At 41.3% G+C, this 24,642-nt stretch overlaps 1 long non-coding RNA gene across 1 annotated transcript; it reads right to left on the bottom strand.

Annotated features, from left to right (window-relative positions):
• Nucleotides 1–7,224: 7,224 nt before the first annotated feature.
• Nucleotides 7,225–22,372, bottom strand: LOC116656750. The gene is made up of 4 exons (XR_004311669.1): nucleotides 21,886–22,372; nucleotides 13,037–14,558; nucleotides 12,522–12,629; nucleotides 7,225–7,523 (listed from the first exon to the last, which is right to left on the bottom strand). It is a non-coding gene; the product is annotated as an uncharacterized LOC116656750 (long non-coding RNA).
• Nucleotides 22,373–24,642: the final 2,270 nt, after the last annotated feature.

The following is a 24,642-nucleotide window of genomic DNA, read 5'->3' as shown; positions in this document are numbered from 1 at the left end:
GCGAGGGCCACGCTCTTTAGGAAAATATCTCTCATGGTCTGATGACTCCTCTCATTTTGGCTTTGTCTTTGGCCACTTCCTGCTGTGTATTCTGTGTCTCATCCCTGTTTTTATACCCACATCCATTGTGAAATACTCAGCATACCCAGGCAGAGCTAAGCCTCGTTAAGATATAAATCCTAAATTCTGTCTTACCTGTCTGCACAATGATCCCCCACCATGAGAGCTCTAGCTAGGTTGAAACTCATGTTCTTCTATAAAAGGCTCAAAGGGTTTCTTAATCTTTATGAGATGACAAAAGCCTGGCTGACGTTAGGGAAAAACTGATGAGTTTGGATTTGAACATGTTGCTTTAAGATGATGGCATGAAATCTGAGTGGAAAGATCTAGTGCTTGGGAAGTCTGGGGGTGGGAGAGACATTTGGAGGTAAGGGTTTTGATGAGGTCAGCATAGACTTCACAGTATGTTCTGTGAGAATGGATGAAATGTAGAGAGTTTTAGAAGCATGCGTCAGTGTATCTGGCTGCAAGTAATAGAAATATAGCCAGTAGCTGACTTACCTCTAGACCTGTCATTCAAACATATGGGAAGTTGCAGCATTAGCTTGGAAGTTCCTTGATGTCAAGGGACGGTTTTGGTTTCTACACCTTTCTCTTACCCTTCCCTCTTGGTGCAGCTCAATTCTTTTTGTACTTATGTGATGATAGCAAAAGAAAAAAGAGATGGGCAGGGAGACATGTTTTTCCTCCTTGTGTGCCTCTTTTAGAAGAAGTAAAAGATTTTCCGAACCCCTAAGAGGCCTTCCTTTTGCCACTGATCAGAAAAGGGCCACATGCCCAGTCGTACACCAGTCACTGTCGGATGGGCACAGTTCACCATGACTGGGCTGCACACCTCATTCTATTATTAAGATGAAGTGAGAACAGCAAATATAGGCACTTGGCATAGTGCGCATCAAGACTCAGGTCTGAATCACAACTTTTCGGGAAAGAACATGAGACCAAGACAAAAAAGACAGACAAATAAGTGGGTGGGGTTTGTCGGGTGGTACCTTTAACACAAGGGGGTTGGTCAGAAAGGGGCCATGAATATCAATGAAGCAAGTGGTTCAGGAAGAATGAGGACTAAAGAAAGACTGAAGAATGTGACAATGAAGTGATTGTTGGTGAACTTTAAGAGCAGTTCTTTCCGTTGAATGCTTGGGTTGGAAGCAGAAGGTCATGGAGTGGTGAAGCAACTCAGTGATGTGGAAATACAGGTACAACCTGTGTAACAATGTTTTTAGAGTTTGGATGGTGAGTGGAAGTGGGGTGAAACGGGAAGGCAGCTAGAGGCGGGCAACAAGTGAAGAGGAAAGTGGGAGGTTTTTCAGAACGAGATCTGGGTATGTTTAAAGGTCTGTGGGAACGAGTCAGCGGAGAAAAAAAAAATCAAAAGGGTATAAAAGGAATGGAGAAAAGCAGGTCTCCTGGGTTTGATGCAAGGTAGAGGGGAAAAGCTCACTTTTTGGAGGAGAGGCTACAGTTGGAGGCTGGAGGGAAGGATGTAAAATGCTGGTGGATGTTTTGAGATAACAAAAGAAATGCAAAAGCTCAAAGTGGGTCTTTGAGAACCAGGAGGTCTGGTTGTCTCTACAATGTTCAGAGGAATAAAAGTGTAGCATAGAAGTGGAGGGAAGGAAGGGTTAGAATTGATGGATTGAGGGGAGATGAGAGGATCTGGAATGTCAAGAATTGGGAAAATTTTACAAGTTTAGAACCTAAAAAAAAAAAGAAGAAAAAAACTCCTGGGAAATTAAATTTGATGACCACAGGGAAAAGGAAGCCTGAAACCTATAAATTTCCCTGAGAAGGGAAGGCTTTCTAGATGAAGAGAAATCTGACATGGAAAATCCATTTTTGGCTTTTCCCAACCGCCTGCTGTTTGTGAAATAACAAATGATGTTTCTCAAACCCCAAAATGTTTCAATTTCCTCAGTTGAAAGATGCCATGTTAACTGTTGTACTATTTATAAAGTAAGGCTTTTTTTTTTTTTCCCCCAATCTCACGAGAGAGCTGAAAATAAGTCTCTGGGACAGGATTCAAGTCAGTTAAATCAGGGACACGTATAGGATACACATTGTCTGTACGAGACACTAGATTTTGAGAAGACTTAAAATCTAACACCTTCTAACCTGCCTAAATTGGAAAGAGTTGGAAAATTTACAAAAGAATCAGATAGATGGAGATAAAACCTCACCTTTCTTACTCACAAAGCACTATATGGGAGGGCATGGGTTAATCTGGAAAATAGGTTTGTTTACACGCCACCCCCAACCCTGGATCAAACTTGCAACCCTTCCCCAAGCTAGAGGCCTTCTTTGCTGGAATGATCCTGCCCCAATAAGGTTTCTGGATGGCCAAGAAGAAAGGAGAATTCAGCGAGAATACAGGTTAATTATAGGTGGCTGGTTCCTCAAAGAGAGAATGAGGATGTTGAATTGAGAAAACTCAGATCCTTATGCCAAACTCATGAATCAGGTAAGTCGTCTTCTCCCCTGGGGGAGGGGGTCACTGATGAGGGAAGAGAGAGTCTGGGTCTAATTAATGTCCTTCCCAAGGACTTCTTATTAAGTACCCCTCCCCAAACAAGGCACTGTATTGGGTGCATGGGCACCGGGGGATATAAGGAGAAATAATGCATGTCCTAGGGTTCAAGGAACTTGCAATCTAGCATGACAGAGAAGAAATAGCATGATGCAGTGGGCAGAAATACAGAGATGCGAGTGTAAGGCAGGTGGTCCTCAGTGCAGGGGGAGGGAAATGGAAGCAACTGATGTTGAAAGGGGCCAGAAGGTCGAGGCCGTCACAAGCTTTATTAAGGAGTTTGGTTTCTACTTGATAAGACATAAGAAGCCATGGAAAGTTTCTGAACAGGGGAGTGAACCGTTGGGTTTGGGAATTAGTGCGTAGGTTGGGCTAGACTGGAGGAGAGGCTCAGTGGAAGAGGTGATGGAGACCTGACTAAGGCCGAATTCAAGGGAGAGGTCAGAGATCGAAACCATAGTGGAGGATGGGGTATGGGGTACCGAAGAACAAGGGGGAGGGGGAGTTAAAGGACCTTCCAGGACAAAGGACGAGTAAATGAGGAGAAGGCATTGAGTTTGGTTTTATATATTTCAAGTTTGTTAGTTTGGAGAGATGTGTGCTTTTCTAGCAGGGAGTTAGAAATAAACAAAGACACACACACAGACAAAAACAAATAAATAAGCATTTACTATGCGGTGAGCCCTGTCTCAGGTACTAGAGACAGCAGTGAAGTTGTTAGACCTTGTCCTTATCTTCATACAGCTTAGGGTTGATCAAAATCTCCCCATCTGTGAGTGGCATGCTCTCAACCCTCATCTAAACTATTTCCCAGATCTCCAACTGGATGGACCCAGAAACCAGCCTAACCCCTGCAGTTGCCACAGTGCACCTGTCCTGCCTGGATCCCCCTCCTCCAGCTCCAACTTGTCTGTTCCAGTCCCAGTGCCTGAAAAACCTGTGCTTGTGAGAACATCAATGTCATGTGCAAGGGTGTCACTCTGGACTGGGCTTTATCTATACTTTGTGCTACATGTTGTCTCCTGCAATTGCAAAATATCCCTCTTCTGCCTACAGTTGCACAACAGCTGCCCCGGGTTGTGCCTCTAGTGTCTTCCCTCCTCGTGGACCTCCAAGGAACCCCACGCACAGACACTGTTTCATTTGCCTTCATTTCCTTCGTGGTTCCTTCCTCACTTTTTTTGGTACGTTCTCCAAACTTCCTCTTTCAAATGCAGTTATAAATGGAGGAAGCTCCTATGCATGTGAAAGGAGGCAGAAGGAAGTGTGTGTGTGTGTGTATGGTCTGTACCAGCAGCAGGCAGATCAAAGCACTTTGTCACTTAAGTGATTGCAGCAAAGGACAACCACTATTGTGTGAAGGGAGGTAAATCCCTACAAAGGCAGATGTTAAGAGTCTAAAAGTCCAGGAAAGAGATTTCCAAACTCTCCGGGTTCACAGGGTCCTTAGTGTCTTAGTAATTCTTTCACAGCACGCGAAGCCAAAAGAAATACCCGAGTTCTGTTTGTTAAATGGTCAGGTCCAAAAAGCTTAGTAAGTATTTGTCCTAACAGTTTAGTAGAAGTTTAAAAAATAACACACATAAATCAAGAGAAAACTCTTTGACTTTGTTTTTAGAAACGATTGCTTGCTAATGCTACGTGTGTGCCTGCTGGATAACTTCTCAAATGCTGGAATCAGGTCAGACTCTGTCACCCTCATGTCCTTTCCACCGTGATTTTCATATGGTTCTTGCTTTTTGATCACTCTAAGGGCCCCAACCCCAACTTGGCTCAAAGCTGATGTCCTCAAAAAGAATGCAGTTGATCGAATGAAATGCTCAAAGTGCAAAACACCTTGAACTAGGAATTCGCACGGTGCAATGGATGTCCACCACCACTGGATTTCCCTTGAAATTAAAAAAGATCCCTGAGTGCTCCCTGTGAATTCGCTACCATTAAGTAACTTTAATCAATGAGGAGGAGTAATCCAGGCAAAAGGGTGCCTGTGACCACTTAGCGAACAGGGCGACATTTTGTGAGGAAGTCTCATTCATGGAGGAATGTGGGGAGACTGAGCAACTTGTCTGAATTTTAGAGCACTCATCACTATCTGAGTTTTTATATATATATTTGTATGTGTACACACACATATAATTGTATGTTATATATAATATATTTTAATATATTATGTAATAATATAATAATACTTTTAATACATAATTATATACTATACATAATACATTTTACATATTATATAATATAATATTCATTACAAACTGTGTGTATTTGTGTGTATGTATATATATATTTATGTATAAAGCAGTGTATATATATATATGAATATATACTCACATCCAGCTGTTCTCTGGCTGCTGTGCGGGAGTGAGAAAGTTGTTCTCTGGGTCTGATGAGCCATAGAGAGTGCAAACCCCAGATCTGTAGCAGAATCTATGGCATGGTTTTAGAATTTTCTGCAGCAGTGTTTGGCAGTCAGAGAGGAGGAACAGAGAAAATGGAGGCTCGGCTTTATTCAGGGTCAGAAATTGCTAAAAAAAAAAAAACAAAAAAAAACCAGACATGGTAGAAAATAAAGAGCTTTGAAGGTGTGAAGATTTAGAAAGTTCACAGTCTTAACCTCCAAGCCTGGCTTTCACGGTGCCCCGTGGGGGGAGAGGCGAGGCCCCCTTGCAGCTCTTTATCCCCGATTGCAAGACTCTGTGACGACATGCCTTCGATGCAGGTCTCTGTTTGCTTCTGATGCTGGGCCCCTAGGATGCCCTTTCACACTGGAGGCTCCTTTGTACAATATATAGACTTCCCGCCTGCTGTTTTCTGTTGGGAACTCGAGCTCCCGTTCTCATTTGGCTGTTAGACCTTCGGGATTGATCCCTTCTCTCCTGTTTCTCTCCCCTCCACCCAGTATCTTCCATCTCCTTGTCTCCGTTGGTTCTCTTTCTGGGAGAGAAACTAGGGCGAGCTTTATCTTCAAGCTCATCAAGAGAAATCTCTATTTTGGGCGCTCTGGCTTTACTTTCTGAGAACTCTTCTTTGCTCTGATTAATAAATTCTTGTTTTGTGGCTACATTATCTCCTCATATCTCTCCAAGGATGTTATTTAATACATTTTTTAAAAAATCCTTCATTCTCTGTTTTCCTTCCTTTCCCTTCCCTCTCCCTTTCCTTCCTTCCTTTTTCCCTCCATCTCTCTCTGTATCTTTGTCTCTGTCTTTTTTCTTAATTAACCTAAGTTCTGCGCAGGTTGAGAAACAGGGCCAAAAAGCAAGGCAGGAGGGAGATGAAAACATCACATTTATGAAACTGTTGAAAGCTCAGGTAGGGAGGTGGCTTAGTGCGAGAGCCAAGGGGGTCCGTGACCTGAAGCCCGGAGACTTCGTGACTCACATACGCAGTCATGGGCAGTGCTGGACCCAGACAGGCCTCCTCTCGTGGTGAGACTCACATCAGGAAGCGCAGAAGAAAAGTGCCCTCTCCTGGACAGACTCTCTCCCAAGAAGAAAAGGGGGCTGAACTAAGCCTGATCGGTTCTTCCCGGATTAACCATTCCTGCCCTGTGGGAGGAGCAAGTGAGAGTCAGGGAGAGACCAAGAGCACATCATGTCTCCATGAGGAAGGAGACACCAGACTTTGGTAACTTTCCCTGCGAATGTCTCCTTGCGGAGCGGGGTCAGTGCCTGGCTCCCGGCCTTCTGTACACAGGAGCATGTGAAGGTGTTGACTGTTATGAATACCGATGCCTACCTTCCAGGATGACTCCATGTACCCCCCAACCCACGCTCTGTGACATCAAAGTCCCCAATTCGTGTGTCTCTATGAGGTCTGGCGTTGGGGAGAAGCAGCTCTGTTCTCAGTCCTCTGCTTTTATCCATGGTGTTCTCTGTTCTGCTAAGTAAGTTATTCCTCCTGCCCTGCCTTCCAGTCTTTAAAATTCTGTTGATCTCTCCCAGTCCTGGATACCCCTTCTCCTGAAGTCTCCACCCTTGAGAATTTATGTTTTCCTTCCTTTACTGTGGAACGAGGTGCATCAAAGCCTTGGCTCTAGATCCTACACTAGCTCTGCCACAAACGAATTGTACGACTTTGGACAAGCCACTTGACCTCTCTGTGCCTCAGATTTTTCATCTGTAAAACAGGTTGTTATAAGGTTTTGTTGCCAAGTCCAACCTCGTACTGATTGCCACATGACAGGCCAGTAAATCGAAAGACGAGTTGTTAAGGCAGAGAATAGCAACTTTATCCCAAAAGTCAACAGACCAAGAAGATGATGGATCAGTGTCCCAAAGAACCATCTCACCCAAGTCAGAATTCAGGCTCCTTTTATACTAAAAAGGGGGGTGGGTGTGGTTGTTTTTGGCAAACTTCATGGTGTTGGAATCCTTTGGTCTTGCAGCTGTCCAGGTAGGTCAGGTCACGATGTTCCTGTAAAGCTCCAACAAGACAAATGTTATTCTCTGCTCTGCAACTTTTTATCTCTATATGAATGGAGATGTGTTATACCTTTCAAGGTCAGAGCCTTGAAAACGGGCTATCCTGTAAATTTCAGGCTACGGGCAATATCCTTTTAGTGATTAACTTATAGTAAAAGCAACAGAACCCAAAGGTTAAAGAAAAAGAAACAGAGCCAATATGGAGTCAGATTTGTTCTTCCCTATTACACTTTATTGTTATCTTCCCTGCAGAACATTCATATCCGTGTTGACACATCTTGATGCATGTTCGTTATCATCACTGTAATTTCATTATCTTAGTAGAGTTTTGGGAAGGGTAGGATGTAAATGTGGGCATTCTTTCTCTTCGTTCTTCAGAGTTCTCATTTGTGGTGGCTTTTCATCCAGATTGTAATTTCCATGAAGGCTGATCTACCTTTCTCTTACTCTTTACCGTTTCCATCGCACTCGGCATAACACGCAGCGCGTGGTATGTGCTCAGGCAATATCTGTGGAGTGGATCAATGGAAACACGTTCACTCACAGTGCTCCTCGTAAGAGACGTTACTGTGTACTACTTGAGAATATGGGCTTTTGAATCAGGGCTCTTGGGCTTCAATGATTGCTGAGTCACCAACTGGTTGTATTGTGAAGGAAAAGCCGGGCTGGGCCTACCTGTAAATCTAAGTGTAGCAAGTGTCAGGTTACTGATCTGAGTTCTGCTGGGCTAACTCGTAAATCTAAGTTCATAAGCGTCGGTTTGCTGATTCCCTGCTCATGTTTTTTGCTAGCCAGCTGGATTTTCAGAGAGACATATCTGGCCTTGAAATGTTGGTTTGCTGCCTCCCTGCCTCTACTTTTGTGATAATGATTCTGCTAAAGCTGTTCCATGCCTATTGGCCGAATACCCCAAGCTTGTAATTAACCCTGTAAAACCTCATGTACATGTCCTGGAGGTGCTCAGAGCTTCGGAGCAGAAGCCCCTCTGAACCCGCTGGTGTAAATCTGAGTACTCCAACCCTCCGAGTGGTGCTTGTTTCTTGGCTGGCCTGTCATGTCCGTAACATGTCACCCTTGGCTGCATTCTTAATTTCTCCAGTTCTCAATTTCCTCACCTGTAAGATGAGGATAAGACAGTGCCTGCCTCCTAGGGCTGATGTGGGGAGTAAAAGAAAAAAACTGTAAGAAGCACTTAGCATAATGCCTGGCACATAGTAATGGCTCAGTTAAAAGTTAGCTGCTATTATTGCTGGGTTTTTTTTTTGTGTATATATATATATATATATTATTGAAGTATAGTCAGTTTACAATGTGACAATTTCTGGTGTATAGCACAATGCTTCTGTCATACATGAACATACATATATTCATTTTCATATTCTTTTTCAACATAAGTTATTACAAGATACTGAATATAGTTCCCTGTGCTATACAGAATGAACTTGTTATTTATTTTATATATAAAATTTATATATATAAAATATATATATATATGTTAGTATCTGCAAATGTCGAACTCCCAATTTGTTTATTTTCTGCATACTGGTCACTGGGACAGGCACAAATACGTGTATCATTTATTGAGTGCCTATAGTTTGCTGGGTCCTAGACTTAATTCTGTAGTAGTTAAGAGTGTGGTATCTCTCGTCAGATGGCCAGGTTTTGAATTCAGGCCTCAGCGGAATAATTTTGAACAAGTTCCTGGATCTCTGTTGAATCTTACTATCAGTGCTCGTAGAATGAGGTTGTAATAAAGCCTATCTGTAGGGTCGTTAGGAGGCAAACCATATAAACTGTAGCAAAGAGCTTAGCACATAGTAAGTATGTGCTCAGTAAGTATTAGCTGTGATGATGATGACAGCGATCGTGATTATGGTGACAATGACAAAGAAGATGACCATGATGATGATGATGATGATGATGATGATGACAAGAGTAATGGTGATGACGATGTTGATGAAATGCAAGGGAGGAAGGTGGCTCTACTGACTGGAGAAGCCGTGCAGAGGTCAGATGCTCTGGGTATAGGGTCAGAAGCTGAAGCTGAGTGCCTGTTTGGGCTCACTGATCATGTGACCTTGGTCAAGCTCTCCTATCTAGTTGCATTTTAGGATCTTCATCTGTAAAAACAGTAACTATTTCGCAGGGCTGTTGGGAAGCTCAAATAGGACACTACAGGTCATTAATTCTAGGATGCATATCGTTCATATTTTAACATCTCTGAAATCAACTATGCACCTTGCCATGACTGCCAGAGAGACGGAGCATAAATTTGGTATCTGTGAAGCAAGCATTCATCGTTGGAGAAGTGACCACGGCTCCATGTTTTTTCTTGCAAAACAATGACTGTTTCATGAGACCTAAGAAAGGGATTCGTGAGTAGAGAAAGCTCTGGTTTTTTTAAAATTTATTTTTTGGAAGTACATGCAGGAGGATTTTTTTTATCCCATGCCAAGCTATGCAACTGAAGGCAGGAGAAATTGTGAAATTGCACGGACTAGATGAAAGACATTTCAAAGCAGTGAGGAGTTGGTGTGATGGACTGTAGCAAGATCAAGAAAGCACCAACATCAGAAGTTGCAGAACGGGTGTCAGTGTTAAAAGAAAATCCCAGAGGAGAATCATTGGTCGCCTGAGGGATGCTTTTGTGTGGAGAAATGTGGACGTTGATGACTCTGATTCGAAAAGTGATTTAGAACATTCAGACTCTGAATGTCTTATTTCTCTTATATTTTCTTTCTCATTAAGACACACAAGGGATATATGGTGAAAATCACTACCCATAAATCTAAAGCAGCTCCTTCAATAAGCAGACAATAAAAATTCAAAGCGTCACAGTTTTACGGGCAGTGTTTTATTTACTTTTAAGTGGCGTAGAAAACAGTGGTGTGTCCTTGAGTTGATGGTGTTTTAGATTTGATGAAAAACAATAATATATGTCAAACTCTTGGCACAATGCCATAGCCTTTACCTACTTATTTTTGTCCCATTTTGCCTCAACGAAATTTACAAAAACTTAGAACAATATATACAGGTGGGAGTCAGCCTTCAAAAGGCTTCCCAGTGACTCCTGCCTCCTGGTTTTCATGCCCTTTTGCAGGTTTCATGGCTGCCATACTGCGTCAAACTGACATATGTGAATAATAGGGTAGAGCAGAAATGAGAGAGCGTGGCCCCTGAGGCTTGGTCATTCAGACCTTGCCACATCCATCTTGCAGTCCCAGGTCACTCACTCCGGAGAAAGCAGCCACTATATCGCTGAAGACACTCCAGCAGTCCTACGTAGGGGGGACACATGGTGAGGAACCGAGTCCTCCTGCCAACAGCCAGAGTGGCTGTAAATATTTATGTAAATAAGATCATCCTCTTTGTGTTTTTCTATAACCTACTTTTTAAAATACAGTAGTGTCTTGCCGACCTCCTTCCGTGTCAATAAATAATAAACCATTACTGGGAATGAATGCAAAGTGTTCCTTTGTATGTATTTGCCATATTTTGCTTAATCAATCTTCTATTAACGGACTTTAAAGTGATTTCTGATCTTTCTCTATTGTAATGCATGCATCTGTAAACATCCTTGTGTGATTCCTAGGATTGTGACCTTTGGTTAAAAGGTTTGCTCATTTATACTTTGATACACGTTGCCAGAACACCCTCTGGAAATACTTTTACCATTGTTTCATTTTGATGTAGTAAAATCAATCTCTTTACTTTTTGATTTCTTCTATTACTTCAAACCTTAGTAGATTTTTTCCCCCAAAGACTCGGCATAACTTTTTGTCATTTTTCTATAATTTGATATTTTAGAAAGATAAAAACTTTAATCCCACTGGAGCACGCAGGCTTTTGATTTCCAGTTTTATTAGCAATAAAGTGACTGCTCTTTCCTTCAGGACAGTAGTCAGGTGGCTGAGGTAGAGTTTATTTTTTTATAACTATTTGTATCTATTATTCTTATTTCTACAAGTTAGTCATGACTCATCCTTGTGAAAAATGCAAAACCAAAGCACAACGGAAGAGATAAATAAACAGTCCGTGGACTTCATCAACCACTCCTCGACCATCAAACCCATTCCTCTTCCCAGAGGTGTTTTGGGTTTATCACTATGGCATGTATCCTACCATTCTCTTTCTTTTGAACTTACGTATTTAATATATGCATATAAAAACATGTCGATCCTGTGTTTTTGTTTTTATATAAATGTGATGATGCATTTATGTTCTGCAGATCGCTTTTCCCACCCAATAATATGATGTGGTTCTCTCTATCTAGACTTACTTCCTTCTTTTTAACTGATACACAGAATCTCGTAATTCAGATGCACTTTGGTTTATTTAACTATTTCCAACTGGTGGACATTTAGGTTTTTCTCTAGTAAAAGAGAAAAAAAGTGCCGTCAAGAACTTTGTATACTTGCTTCTTTGGGGAATCCTTTCTTTAGGAGAGATAATAGAAGCAGAATTTCTAAGTCAAAGAAGGATATTTGAAATATAGTTTTGTTTAGTTCAGTGTTTCACAACCTTTTGTTGTTGTTCATTATCATGGACCCTAATAAAAATTAAATTAAACTTAAATGACTAAATTTGTTAAAATTAAAATTCTCCCAATGGGAGACATCAGAGTCTAGGGAATACAATTTTGTTGGGTAGAGTTGAGCTTTGGAGGGTCACACACCGTTGTCATAGCCAAAATATTTTCACTTTCAAGAACTGATTTTTGCCCCTACCGAGAACACGTGATTTAGATAAATACAAGTTGAAATCTTTTTGGTTTGTGACCCGGTGGAAAAGACACATCCCTCGTTTGTGTGAGGACTGAAGGATGTCACATCTAAGTCTTGTCACCCTGGAAGCCGTTAGCACCTATGGCTTGCCTGGAACCCTCGAAAAAAACTGACTGAATTGAACTGAATGTTGCTAATACAATGTCCGAGAGCATTGTCACGCCTGCTGTAAAGCAGAGCAGAGAGACACAGCTAATTTGTTCTCCTTCCTCATACATTAATTAACATTGTCGAATCGCCAGACTCTCGCTAGGTAATTCATAGAGGAAAAAAACATGGAAAAGAAATAATTGGGCTGGAGGCGGTCACTCACGAGAGCTTGCTCACGCATTCCTTTTGTAGTAGTTTCACTGTTTTAGGAGAATGGAATCTGGCCCAGGAGGCTCAGCCTTTGAAATATGCCTTAAGACAAGTCGGGTGACAGGCAAACCAACCCGTTGCTTTGGTTATGTGGGGGAAAAAAAAAAAAAAAAGGCTTGATGAGTGACTCTGAAAGAAAGCGAGCCGCTCGGACGTTGGCAAACTGCAAAATGAAAGTCCTGACATTTAGAAATAATTATTTCTAGCTCTGGAGTACAAACCCACCAGTTCCACTGATGTGAAAGGAGGGAGGCTCCAGATAATCACAGGAACAAGACAAAAGTCACCCAGGAGGGAGGCTGGGAGTAGGGGTGTGGACCCAGCTGTTGCCTCGGTGCTTTTGGGGAGAGGAAGGATGCTCACCCCTTCTGTATTTCAGAGCGGCTGAGGTCTGATCTTTCTGCCCTGCGCTGGCTAGCTCATCTTGGGCGAATCGATTGGTGATTCTGGTCCGCAGCTGAGCTGGATGAGCTGGAAGCCAAAAGGTTTTGCTCAAATCACTTGGGTGGAGAGATTTAATGTCAAAACACTTAGAATGGCAGCTGAGAGCTAATAAAATGCTAATGTAGGAAAGAAGAGACTTCCTGGAGTTCTAAGTAACGTTGTTATGCACGCGTGAATGTTTTTATTTCCATCCTTAGGGTTTCACTTTAACGTGGGTTAGGGGAAAAAAAACCAAAACGACCTGCACATCAAACTACTGATTTCATAGGTCTTATTTACCATTTAGGATGTGGCTCCTAAGAAAACCAAATTCATTGTAAATTGATTTATGTAAAAATAATACATAGGGGTTGTATATGGAAATGGTTTAAAAAAAAAGAGTGAAGATGTTTCTAGAATGAATGAAGTTTGAGAAACAACGATGTATGCCATACCTTCTTAGAACTGGCTACACTGCCCACGCTGAGCACGGACCGTCACGGGTAGTTAAAAATCCCTCGCTGTGCCTTCTGCAGCAGAAAAGGAAGAGCAGGGAAAGAACCACCAAGGTTTCAGCACTTCTGTTGGGTGTCCAAAGCACAAAGCACTTCCTCTTAAAAATACTGAAAGCGAACGTTTATGGTGTTCTCACTATGCCGGGTGCTTTCCTAAATGCTTTGTGTGTCTTGTTTCATCTAACCCTTGCAACAACCCTGGAAACTGAATTCCATTATTATCATCATTGTCCCCATTTTACAGATTAGGACACTGAGGCTGTAGAACTAACAATAAAGAGGGCAGGATTTGAACTCAGACAGACTCACTCCAGGGCCTGTACCCATCTCTGTGCTTCTTCCAGGATTTCACACAACTCCCACCATGAGGAGTCCTTCCTCCCAGAGCAGCTGGGGACCTCATTTCTAAAAAGTACTTGCTATTTTTTTTTAGAGAGATATTTAGGTTTAAAGCAAAATAGAGAGGAAGGTACAGAGATTTCCCATATACCTCCTGGCCCCACACATGCATAGCCTCTGCCCCATCACTCACTCGGGCAGTGCGCTTGTTACGGTGGATGAACCTAGATTAACATACAATCACCTGAGAGCCATAGTTTACCCTTTCATTCTCCCCCTGGATGATGCACATTCTGTGGGTTTGGACAAATGTATAATGACATATACCCATCATTATAGTATCATACAGAGTATTTTCACGGCCCTAAAAATCCTCTGTGCGCCACGCTGAGATGGACGCCCAAGATCCATCTCTAACAAGCTCCCAGGTGATGCTGCTCCCACGGATCCTTGGACCACACTTTGAATATAAAGACCAAGAACCTTTCGTTATGGCAGGAGGCACGTCTCTTGTCCTTCCTCCACTCGTACTGTCTCCGAGGCATCAACTGAGTTAAAACTATGAATGAGGTTCGGTACAAACTCACGTCCGTGGGACAGGATATTTGGCGATCGGAAGGGAAGCCGATGCAGCACGTATGTGCCTAGGGACTCCTCCCTTCCTTTGTCTGCTGGCTGAAAACGAAGCACTTCTAGCTCCTCTCAAAGAGGAAGGCATCAGGTCCACAGAGCACAAAGGTGCAGGCTTCCCTTTCCAGGGAGACAGGGTTTCTAAGACCCTGGGAGAGGATTCAGTATTAGTTTCGGGCCTTGGGCTGCAAAATTGGTTTTCAACTTTATGCAACATTTTGGCCCTTTCCTAAGAACTGTTTCGAAACTGTTTGACGTCCCTGCTCTGGGACGTCTATAAAGAGACAAGCTGTCCTTTCATATGAGCTGACTTGGCAGTAAAGCAAGGCCTGTCCCTTTTGCTGTCCAGAAATTTCCCAAACTTGTGGCCTGTATCCTCTTCCTGTCGATCCTTTCCCAAGATGCCCTTTGAGATGCGAGTCTGCCAGGAAGGCTCTCCCGGTTTGCAGTCAGTTGTGCACATGGTCATAGGTGTGAAGCTTAGCCCAGAAGCCTGAGTGTGCAAGAAACACAAATGACAGTGTATTTTTGAAATTCAATCCAACATCTATTTCAAACGCTTACTTCACGAGGGTGGAAAACATCTCATCTCGGTGAATTTGGGTTTTTTTTTTCTCCTGCTCTAGGATTATATTTAAACCAGGGGGAGCTAGATGTCCCATAGCTTTAATGTAATCTGGTTATAAGGGCCTTGGGTGAGACACCTGCCACCCAATTTTGTCCTCCCTCATTGGCCCAAGCGTGCCACCTCAGAAACCTCCTTGTCCCTGTTTGTATGGTTCTACCTGGCTCTACTCTCCCTCAAGATGTTTTCCAAGAAATATTTTGCCTAAGCCGAGAGTCCTTTCCAGGCCCTTAACATCCTAGGCTTTTAAAACATTAGAGCCAGGAAAATATTATTTTTTCGCCTCTGCTTCCTTCTTTACATCATCCCCTGAACCAATAAGCATAAAATAGCTTAGCTGTTAAAAATGGAACAAGGGCCAAAAAAGAGAACAGAAGCTCATAGGATTTGAAATATATTACCTTGCTATAGAATGTAATGCCCTAGATGAACTGCCCTGTGATTTGTGTAGATCTCAGTGCGTTTTGATGCTTTTCCCACCCAGTACACATTTTAATGATCCTGTAACTCTCCTAAAAGCTCGTCTTCACATTTGTCCTTCTTTCTTCAAGTTCACCCCACGTCTGCCAAAGAAGTGTGGGATCCGGAGAGGTGGGAAACCCAGAGCCCGAGGAGGAAGGAGAGTAATAGAACCCACCCGAGAACTTTGCTGGGTCTTGCTTTCGAAAATGTGACTTGGCCCAACCTATGTGCGTTTGTAGAGAGGTGAGATAAGCTAATTAATTCAATTCAATTAATTGAGACAATGCTGGTGGCAAGTTCGCTGTACTGTGTGCTCTAACTGGGTGGAGGTTAAGGACATCAGCTTCGGAGTGAGAAAGCCCACCTGTGATTTCTGGCTCTGACACTGCCTACCTGGTTGGCCTGGGGCAAGCTACTCAACCTCGCCAGTTTTTAAAACAGGGGTAGTATGAGTACAGTCAGCCTTCTGTACCAGCGGATTTCGCATCTGCAGATTCAACCCACTGAGGGTTTTCAACCACGAAACTTCTGTCCAAGGTTGGTTGAATCTGCTGATGTGAAACCCAGAGGATGCTGAGGGCTGACTGTATTCACTGTAGGGCAGGCATTTTATATGAGGAACTTGAGTGTCTGTGGATTTTGGTACCCGCGAGGGCTCTTGGAACTGATCACCCATGGATGCCAAGGGATGCTGTACGAGTTAGGACTATTTAAATGTTTGAATGAGATATTATGCATGCCAAGAGCTTGGTACAATGAATGCCTGGCCTTTGGCAAACACAGAATAAACATTAACATCTAATAATCATCATACAAATAGGGTTGGTTTTCTGAAAACTTCCCCCTTTGTAGTTATCATCAAGGAGTCTTTTGTTTAGTCCTTGTTTGTGAAGATGGAAAAAACCCAAGAGGCACTGAGACTTTTATTTAACTATGTCTAAGGTCTGAAAGCAGGCAAACATCTGATGTAGACTCGCTGGCCTTTCTTTCACCATGGAAATTTTGGCTCTAACATACTTTTTTGGAGCGTCTTGATTTAGCAAACCGAAGGCCCTGGTTTTAATATACAAGATTTGAAGCATGGCTAATTGTAAAATATTTCCAAATGCTTGTAGTGAGAAGACTATGTTGGGCTGTACCTGTCAACATCATGACGGACTGTATCCAAAAAGCAGGACATATGATTTGAAGTTGGCAAAGGAAAGGAAGTTTTCACCCTAAACACACCGCTCATTTAAGTAATTGAGGCTGGATATTCACAAGCTGCAAAGCTCTAGACAGGTTTTCACAAGGACTGATAAAATTCACAGTGCTCTAAGCTGAGTCTCATCATTGGAGACTTCATACATATGGAGGAGTCTCTGTCTGCTGCCATGAGCATGATTTCTGGGCCTCTGCTCCAATTTTACGGACTCCTTTTATCCGGGAACCTAATGATGTTTGGTAATGACAAACATCTCCCAGCCTCCGAGTTCCAACTCAACTGTCACCCAGCTAATCCTCTGGGGATGTCTCCACGGAGCCCCTCTTCCCATCTACAGTCTCTCCTTCACTTCTTGAATGTTTCCTTCGTCCTTACTGCCACCTTTGCTTTTTTCTTTCTAGCCTGCTCTTCAACAAAACAAACATCCCAGACAGTAACCAGTATCATCTAGCATGGCCCAAGCTCTATCTTTGTGTAGGAGGATAACACGCTACCTCTTTCCAAGGGAAGAGTTTGGAATTTTAGTCCTGCTTCCACCCATCTCACTAGAAGATAACCATATCTGTTTCTGTAAGTTGCACAAGAATAGCATAAAAGGAGAATGAAGCCGGGAATTTTGTTTCTGGGCAAAGATGTGAATAAATTTTAATAATATTAATTTGATAGGCAATAGTAACAATGCATTGTGGGGTCTTGAAACAGATTTAGAATTCAAATAAAGAATAATAGGAGCATTAAGTAGGAAGGGGGGTAAATGGAGTTCAAGTATTCTAAGGTCTCTGCATTGCCCAGAAGGGGGTAAAGCCATCAGTTAGCATCATGCTTTGGTAAGTCAAGGTGCATACTGTAATTTCTGAGTAGCATTAAGAGAATGGAAAATGCACGTACAACCTCCGTGCTAATAGAGAAAAGGTGGAATAATAAAAAAAAAAAGTTTAATCCAAAACAAAGAAAACACAAAAAAGGACCAAAGAACAGATGAAACAAATACAATAGATGGTCATTTTATCTAGTTGACAGTGTATCTAATGTTATGGGCTGAACTGTTTCTCTGAAAAATTAATGGGTTGAAGTTCTACCTCCCATACCTAAGAATGTGACTGGATTTGGCGATTGGGCCTTTAAAGAGGTTATTAAGGCTAAATTAGGTTATTACAGTGACCCCTAATCCAATATAATTGATCTCCTTATGAGAAGAAATTAGGACAGAGGTACACACAGAGGAAAGGTCACATGAAGTCAGAGGGAGAAGATGACTGTCTACAAGCCAAGGAGAGAGGCCTCAGAAGAATTCAGTCTCTCTGAAACCTTGAGCTTGGATCTCTAGCTTCTAGAACTGTGAGAAAGTAAGCTTCTGTTCTTTAAACCTTCCAACGTGTGGTATTTTGTTTTGGCAGACACAGCAAACTACTACAACTATCTAGATATAATAGTGTTTACACTAAATGTAAATGGAACCATATGCTCCATTTAAAAGACAGACTGTTAACTGAGAATTAAAGAAGCCCATCTACATGCTAGTTATGAGAAACACATGATCTAATTTAACTTTAATTATCTCTTTATAGCAAAACCACAGGAATATGGAAAGGTTAAAGTAAAAGAGTGAAAAAATATATATACCAAGCAAACTCTAAACCCAAAGAAATTTGGTATAGCTATGTAGAGATTAAAAGATGCTGATTTTATGGCAAGAATATTGGTAGAGATAAAGTGGGTACTTCATAATGAGAGAAAGTTCAATTCACCAAGAAGATGTAGGATTTCTAAATTTGTATGCATCTAATAACATGGCATCAAGATATATAAGGCAAAAATAGATAGAACCACAGTTGTTTTGGAAGATTTTATCACAGCTCAGTAACTGATAAAATATGTGGATAAAAACCCAGCAACAATATACAAAATTTGAATAATACAATCAACAGATTTGATCTAAGGACATGTAAAGAACATTACAGCCAACAACTAAAAGAAAATACACATTTATTTCAAGCACACAGTAAAAGTTGACTATATGTGAAAAAAAATAGGAAGTCTTGTCAAATTTCAGTAATGCAAACCATACAGTGTTGGTTTCTAAACAAAATTCAATTAAGTTAAAAATCAATAACAACAAATGGTGCTGGAATAACTAGATATCCACATGCAAAAAGTGAACTTCAACTTGTATATCACATCATACACAAAAATTATTTTGAAATAGATAAAAGCTAAAACTATAAAAATTCTAAAAGAATTCATGGGAGAAAATTTTCATGGCTGTAGGGTAAGCAAAAATTTATTAGATAAGATACAAAAAGGCACGAGTCAAAAAAATTAATATATTGGACTCCATCAAAATGTAAAACTTTTAATTAAAAAGACACTCAAAATGAAGAGGCAAGACAAGCTATAGATTCAGAGAAAATATTTCCAATACATATATATTACAAATGATTTGTGTCAAGAATAAAGAACTCTTACAGCCTGGTGGTAAAAGGATAATAACCCAATGAAAATGGACAAAAGATTTGAATGAACATGTCACAAAAGAAGGTATTTAAATGGCAAAAAGGACAATGAAGTGAGACTGAGCTTCATCCATCATAAGATAAATGCAAATTAAAACTACTAGGATGGCTAAAATTAAAAGGGCTAACAGCAGCAAGTGTTGGTGAGGATGTGGAGAATCTAGAACCTAACTTATTACTGCTAGGAATGTAAATTTGCAGAAACACGTTAGAAAAAAAGTCGGGCGGCTTCTCCTAAAGTTTATACTTTTACCCTATGTTCCAGAAATTTCATTCCTAGGTATGTACATAAAAGAAATGAAAACATACATCCACAAAAAGAATAATACAGAAATGTTTATTGCAGTTTTATTTATAATAACCAAAAAAACTGGGAAAAATTCAGATGCTCGTCGGATAGTGAGTAGGTAAAGAAATGGTGGTATATCCATTCAGGGGAGTACTTCCTCAGCAATAAGAAGAAACAGTAGCTAGTTATAGATGTAACAATGTGGCTGTCACTCAAAAACATTACAATGCGCAAAAGAAGATAAGTAGTATATGATTCTATCTGTTTGAAATTCCATGGCAGATAAAACTAGTCAATAGTTAACAAAAGCAGTTTAGTGGTTGTCTGGGGCTGAGGGCAGAGATGGAAAGCTTTTTGGAGTGAAGACAATGTTCTATATCTTAATTGTGGTTACACAGGTGTTTATGTTTTTCAAAACTCACTGTATATTAACACATGTGTTTTATGGTATGTAATTATACCTAAATAAAATGACTTTTAAAAGCCAAAAATCAATAACAATATTAAGAAGTACACGTTTAAATAAACCATGAAGAAAGAGGTTGTAGAAATTATAGTAGTAGGAATCATTAAAAAAAAATCACTGCTAATATGGAACTTTCTCCTTAGTGGAATTCTAAGTGTACATTTTAATAGAAAATAAAGTTGTTTTCAAATGATCAGTGTGATTGGTAAGGTTGAGCAAAATTTAGAGGGAGGTATAGAGTTGAGCGGCTCTCATAAGGTTCCCAATGGCTGAACCATGTATGAACCCTAGTCCAGAGGGGACAGCCTGCATTACCTCCACTTGCTGTAACTTGGGTGCCTCTCACTGAGATTACAGCCCTGTCAGAAGAGGCACAGGATAGATCCCCATTACTTCTTTGCATTTCTCTCTCAAGGCTTAAAGCATCGTAGGGCTGCACCTATAGCCTGTTCTCATATGTCTGCTTTCCAGATGTGAGGAGAGGGACCATTTGGCTCAGTTCCTCCCAAGAAGCATATTGACTTGGAGAGAAGAAGGCTAGATACTGGGTAGCCCTGCAGAGAACCCCCATAAAGTCCCTTCATAATTATGCTCTACTCTTAAAATTTGTCCGTCCTTAAATTTATGGTTGTGAAGAACACGCAGCAACAGGGAAAATGCATATGAAACAAAAAAGCATGTTACAAAATTAGACCCCTTTGTAACAACTTTATTTGAAACAAATGCATAAGAGAAAGGATGGGGAAAATGTATCAAATGCCTAACCCTGGTAGTGCTAGAACAGTAGAATTTGGGGTGACACCTACTCCTGTTCCTCTAATTAAAAAAAAAGAAAAGAAAAGAAAATTCAAATACATTAATTCTGTTCAACGGCAGGGCCCAGTTCCTTGATTTCAGAAATGCCTGTGTGTTAGGCAAGGTGGGAGGGAAAACTGAGTGAGTTGACCTTTGGAAGGACTTAAATGTACCTCTTGCCTTTTAATCTTTAAGCACACAATCAAATAATACAGAAGTAAACAGCAGGCCCCCTTTCCAGCCTCGAATCTGAGAGGAGAGATACCCAAAGCTTTTGCTCTCAGATTCTTCTCTCCCTGACCCGCCATGACCTGGAGATGTCAGGGCTGTGGCTGCAAATGGGATTCTAGTCCTGACCGGGAAGATGGGAAGAGGAATGAACTGAGGGAGCATAGGAACAGGGGATGAATGAGACTCTCTCTCATTGGATAACTCGTTGCTTAGAACCAAGAAGGAAATCACCGAGCCCGTATACCCTGATAACTCAGGCTGCAATTGGCTCAGACACATCCTGCTCTCATCAGCTCGAAGGAAAGGACCTAGGCTTTGGAGCTGCATAAATTTTGGGGGAGAACCATTGGAACTTGGCCAAGTCACTTGCTTTCATTAACTCTCAGTTTCCTCATTGAGAAAGGGGGCTAATCACATCAATAGTATTTCGACTTCTTTTCTTACAAACATTGGAACCTCACTCAAGACAACCTCAGCAAAACACCGGGGAATTTATGCTAAGTCTGCTGCAGTGTCTCTTGTAACTTACAGAGAAGGGACCAGAAGGAGGAAAGCCACCAGAAACTCAGGGACAATAATTTCTCTTTTCTTTTCTGCTTTTCCCTTGCAGGTTTTTGCACTGTCCCACCTCATCCTCCAGGCTGGCTTTTTGTGGGGAGAGGGAGCGTTTAGGAAGCTATCTTGTATAAACTTGGCTGTGAAAGCCATTATTTTCAAATACATATTTGGGGACTTTCCATATTAGTGACACAGGTCTTCCTTACAATTGTTTCTCATATTGACTGAAATGTCCCCAGATCACACAGCTTCTGCTGCGTGTGTTAGCTGCCACAGAGAAGCCGGCTTCGGTGCACAGAAAAAGCCACACCACGTTCTCGGTTGCATCCAAGTGAGCCGTGGCCAAGGAAGCGATTTGTCTATGTCTTCTGCGTGCTGTTTTGTCTGGCCACAAGCTTATTTTTTTGGCTTATAAAACGTCAACAGCTGGTGGAGAGTGAGGGGTGTGGACGAGAAAGCCTCCTATTGTTTTTCTGTTTTAAACTTGCACAGTAGTGGGGGAAAGCTGTTCATGACAAGTACTAATGTTTTGTGAATTTATCTACCCTCCTTTGTTTATATGCATGATTACAAAGAGACTGACCAGAGGGGTGGGGGGGGAGAGGGAGGGAGGGAGGGAGACAGAGAGATCAAAGCTAAAGCCAGAAATACGTAACAGGTTATGATTTCAGTCTTACCCCTACTGATGAATCCTCTGAGGTTAGGACAGGAGTCAGTGCAAGGCCAAAAAAAAAAAAAAAAAAAAAAAAAAATCCCACTTTTTATAACTGTAAAGAAAAAGGTGGCTATACCCTTTCAGGGTTAAAGTTAACAGCTTCAGTCAATAGAGAGGCTGGTCTTTTGCAAGTTTCTAGAAGAGATACTCTGATTGGAGCAGCTTGGGCAAGTCACCCCTTTCTAGACCAATCATCCCCTGTGACCAATCATGGGACCAGGGGGTGAGGTCACAGTGCACAAAACAGATTCCAGAGGTTCCGACTTTGCATAAAAGGTGCAAGAACGGATCATGGGATGCTGGACCTACACTCTTAAAAGAATCCACCCCTGAACCTCAGGAGGTTAGGTGTATGTTGAAACTCCAGCAGAGCCTTTGCGATGGAAACAAAACAAGTTTTTGTTTCTTTTGCTGAAGCATAACCCTGTTTCCTAGGAGCTCAGGAAAAGCTGCCCATTCTGGTTACTCTTGGCTCTGCTGATAGGGCCTGTGCCACGGATTGGGTAAAACCATTTGTGCTTCTAAGAACTTGGAGAAACCGTTTCCTGAAGGAAGCAATTAGCAAATGCAAATCTTTCAATTTGCATTTTATTGCACAAAATACTCAGTCTTGATAATACTCCAGGTCTACACAGAGCTCAGCCTCCTAGGTTATTTCGTGCATCCTCACAGGAGTCCTTTAGAAGGACAGACGTTCCTATCCTCATTTTGCAAACATGTTAACCCAAGATCAGGGAGGTGAAATGGCTTTGCTTAAGGATTATGGGTGCAATTGGACTTAAGTCATCCAATTGCTAGTTTAATGTCATCTTCATTAGACAAAGCAGGGTCCTTTTAGGAGTCTCACACTCTCGTAAATAGCTGAAGTTATTTATTTCATGAAAACTCGATGTTTGATCAAGGCTTGGAAGGGTTCGTTCATTCCGTACTGACTGTCAGGCACAGGCTGGGCGTGGGCTCCGCCCTCGGGTGGCGTACAGAGAAGCAGCGGAACTAAAATCCTGTTGAATGAATAATTATAGGGCAGTTTAATTATTTTTAATCCTAAGTCCTGCGTAGAAAATGTATGGAGTATTTTGAAGTAGGCCACTTAAAAATAGAGAACTTAAAAATCTTCCTGCTCTTTGACTAAGAATTCTACTTTCAGATGTTTCTTAATTTTTTTCCTTTTGCCATTACAAACAATTCTGAAGCAAACTTTTTTTTCTTTTTCCCCTACACATATCCACTACAGAATTCTGAAGCAAACTTTTTTCTTTTTCCCCTACACATAACTTTGTAGAACTGAGGATAGATTCTTAGAAATGGTATTTCTGATTCCAAGGACATGGGCACCAATTGATTAATATTTATGTGTTTACAGTCATACCAACAGTGTATGACAGTGTCTTCGATCTTGTCTTTTTGCTAACAGTGGATCTTATCAATATTTTAAAAATACTGGCCGTAACAATCTGTATCCCTCTAGAGTGTAAATGAGGTGTAGTTTACTTCCATGCTTCCTCACGATTTGGGCTCCTTTCCTGTCGTCTCTTCTTCGCCTTCACCTGGTTCCACTTGCTTGCTGGTGTCCTCTTGTGATATTTGCCACTTCTTACTGATCTGCAGTAACTCCACATTTTAGACATTATTTTTTGTATTATATTTGCTGAAAATATTTTCTTTCAGGCTGTTACTTGTTTGTTTGGTTTCAACTCTGTTTGTGGTGTCTTTTGTAGTGCAGATTTTCCATTTTTGTATTGTCAAATTTGTCAGATCTTTTCAACTAGACCTTCTCAGTTTTATGTCTCGCTTAGGAAGGCTGTCTTAGCCTTAAAACTATTTAAAAAGCTGTCTATTTTTTCTAATGTCTTTGTAGCTTTGTGGTTAAACCATCTGAAATTCGTTTTTGTATATGGTGTGAGGGACGGACCTAACTCCCTATTCAAAATGGAAAACCTCAAGACAATGATTAAGTACCATTTCTTTTCCCCTCCACTTTGAAAATGCTACATCTTATAAGATCTCCCCATAGATTCATGCTTTTGTGTCTGGGCTGGAAACAATTCATTCTAATTGATAACCATCACTAAATCAGTATTACCTATGCAGATGTGTAATTTCCCAGATATCAAAACAAACTAATTTTCTTGCCAGAAACAACCCCCTTCCAACTCTCATTGTTCTTTTATCAGTCATATCTTCAGCACACATGGCTGATTTTCTTTCTTCCATTGGCATGTTATTTTCTGTTCCCCTGAAACATTTTATCATGTGAATAGACTTGATTTCCCAATAAACAGTGGCAAGTCTGGTAGCTTTTTCTCTTGCGTGTTCCCCAGCACTGTTCGGTTTTATATGGAGCTCTGAACTTAGTCACTTTCAACAGACTTTGCCTTTGGACGATTCTTTTGGCCTTGTTCTTGTTTGCTTCCAGGAGAAATCACAGTATCCTGGGCTCTGAGGAGTAGGAAGGAGTCATAGGTTATCAGAATCACATACGGTTTCCTAGGACCCACCCCTAAAGTTTCTGAGTGATTGGTTTGAGGTTTAGCCGTAGAATCTGCACCTTTAAAAATCTAGGGCTTTGCTCTTCCTGCAAGCTAATCCCTCATTGTAAATAAGATGACAATTGGGCAACCAGAGCTGTGAGAACAAAACATCTGGTGCAGCAAATGATTCTCTAGGGACACTCTTTCTGGTTTCAAAACAAAAGCTGATACAGATAAACTCTCAAGTC

This window comes from Camelus ferus, chromosome 16, assembly GCF_009834535.1.
Source record: "Camelus ferus isolate YT-003-E chromosome 16, BCGSAC_Cfer_1.0, whole genome shotgun sequence".
NCBI lineage: Eukaryota > Metazoa > Chordata > Mammalia > Artiodactyla > Camelidae > Camelus > Camelus ferus.
The sequence above is the reverse complement of the archived record's forward strand: the minus strand, read 5'-3'. Positions and strand labels throughout refer to the sequence as shown.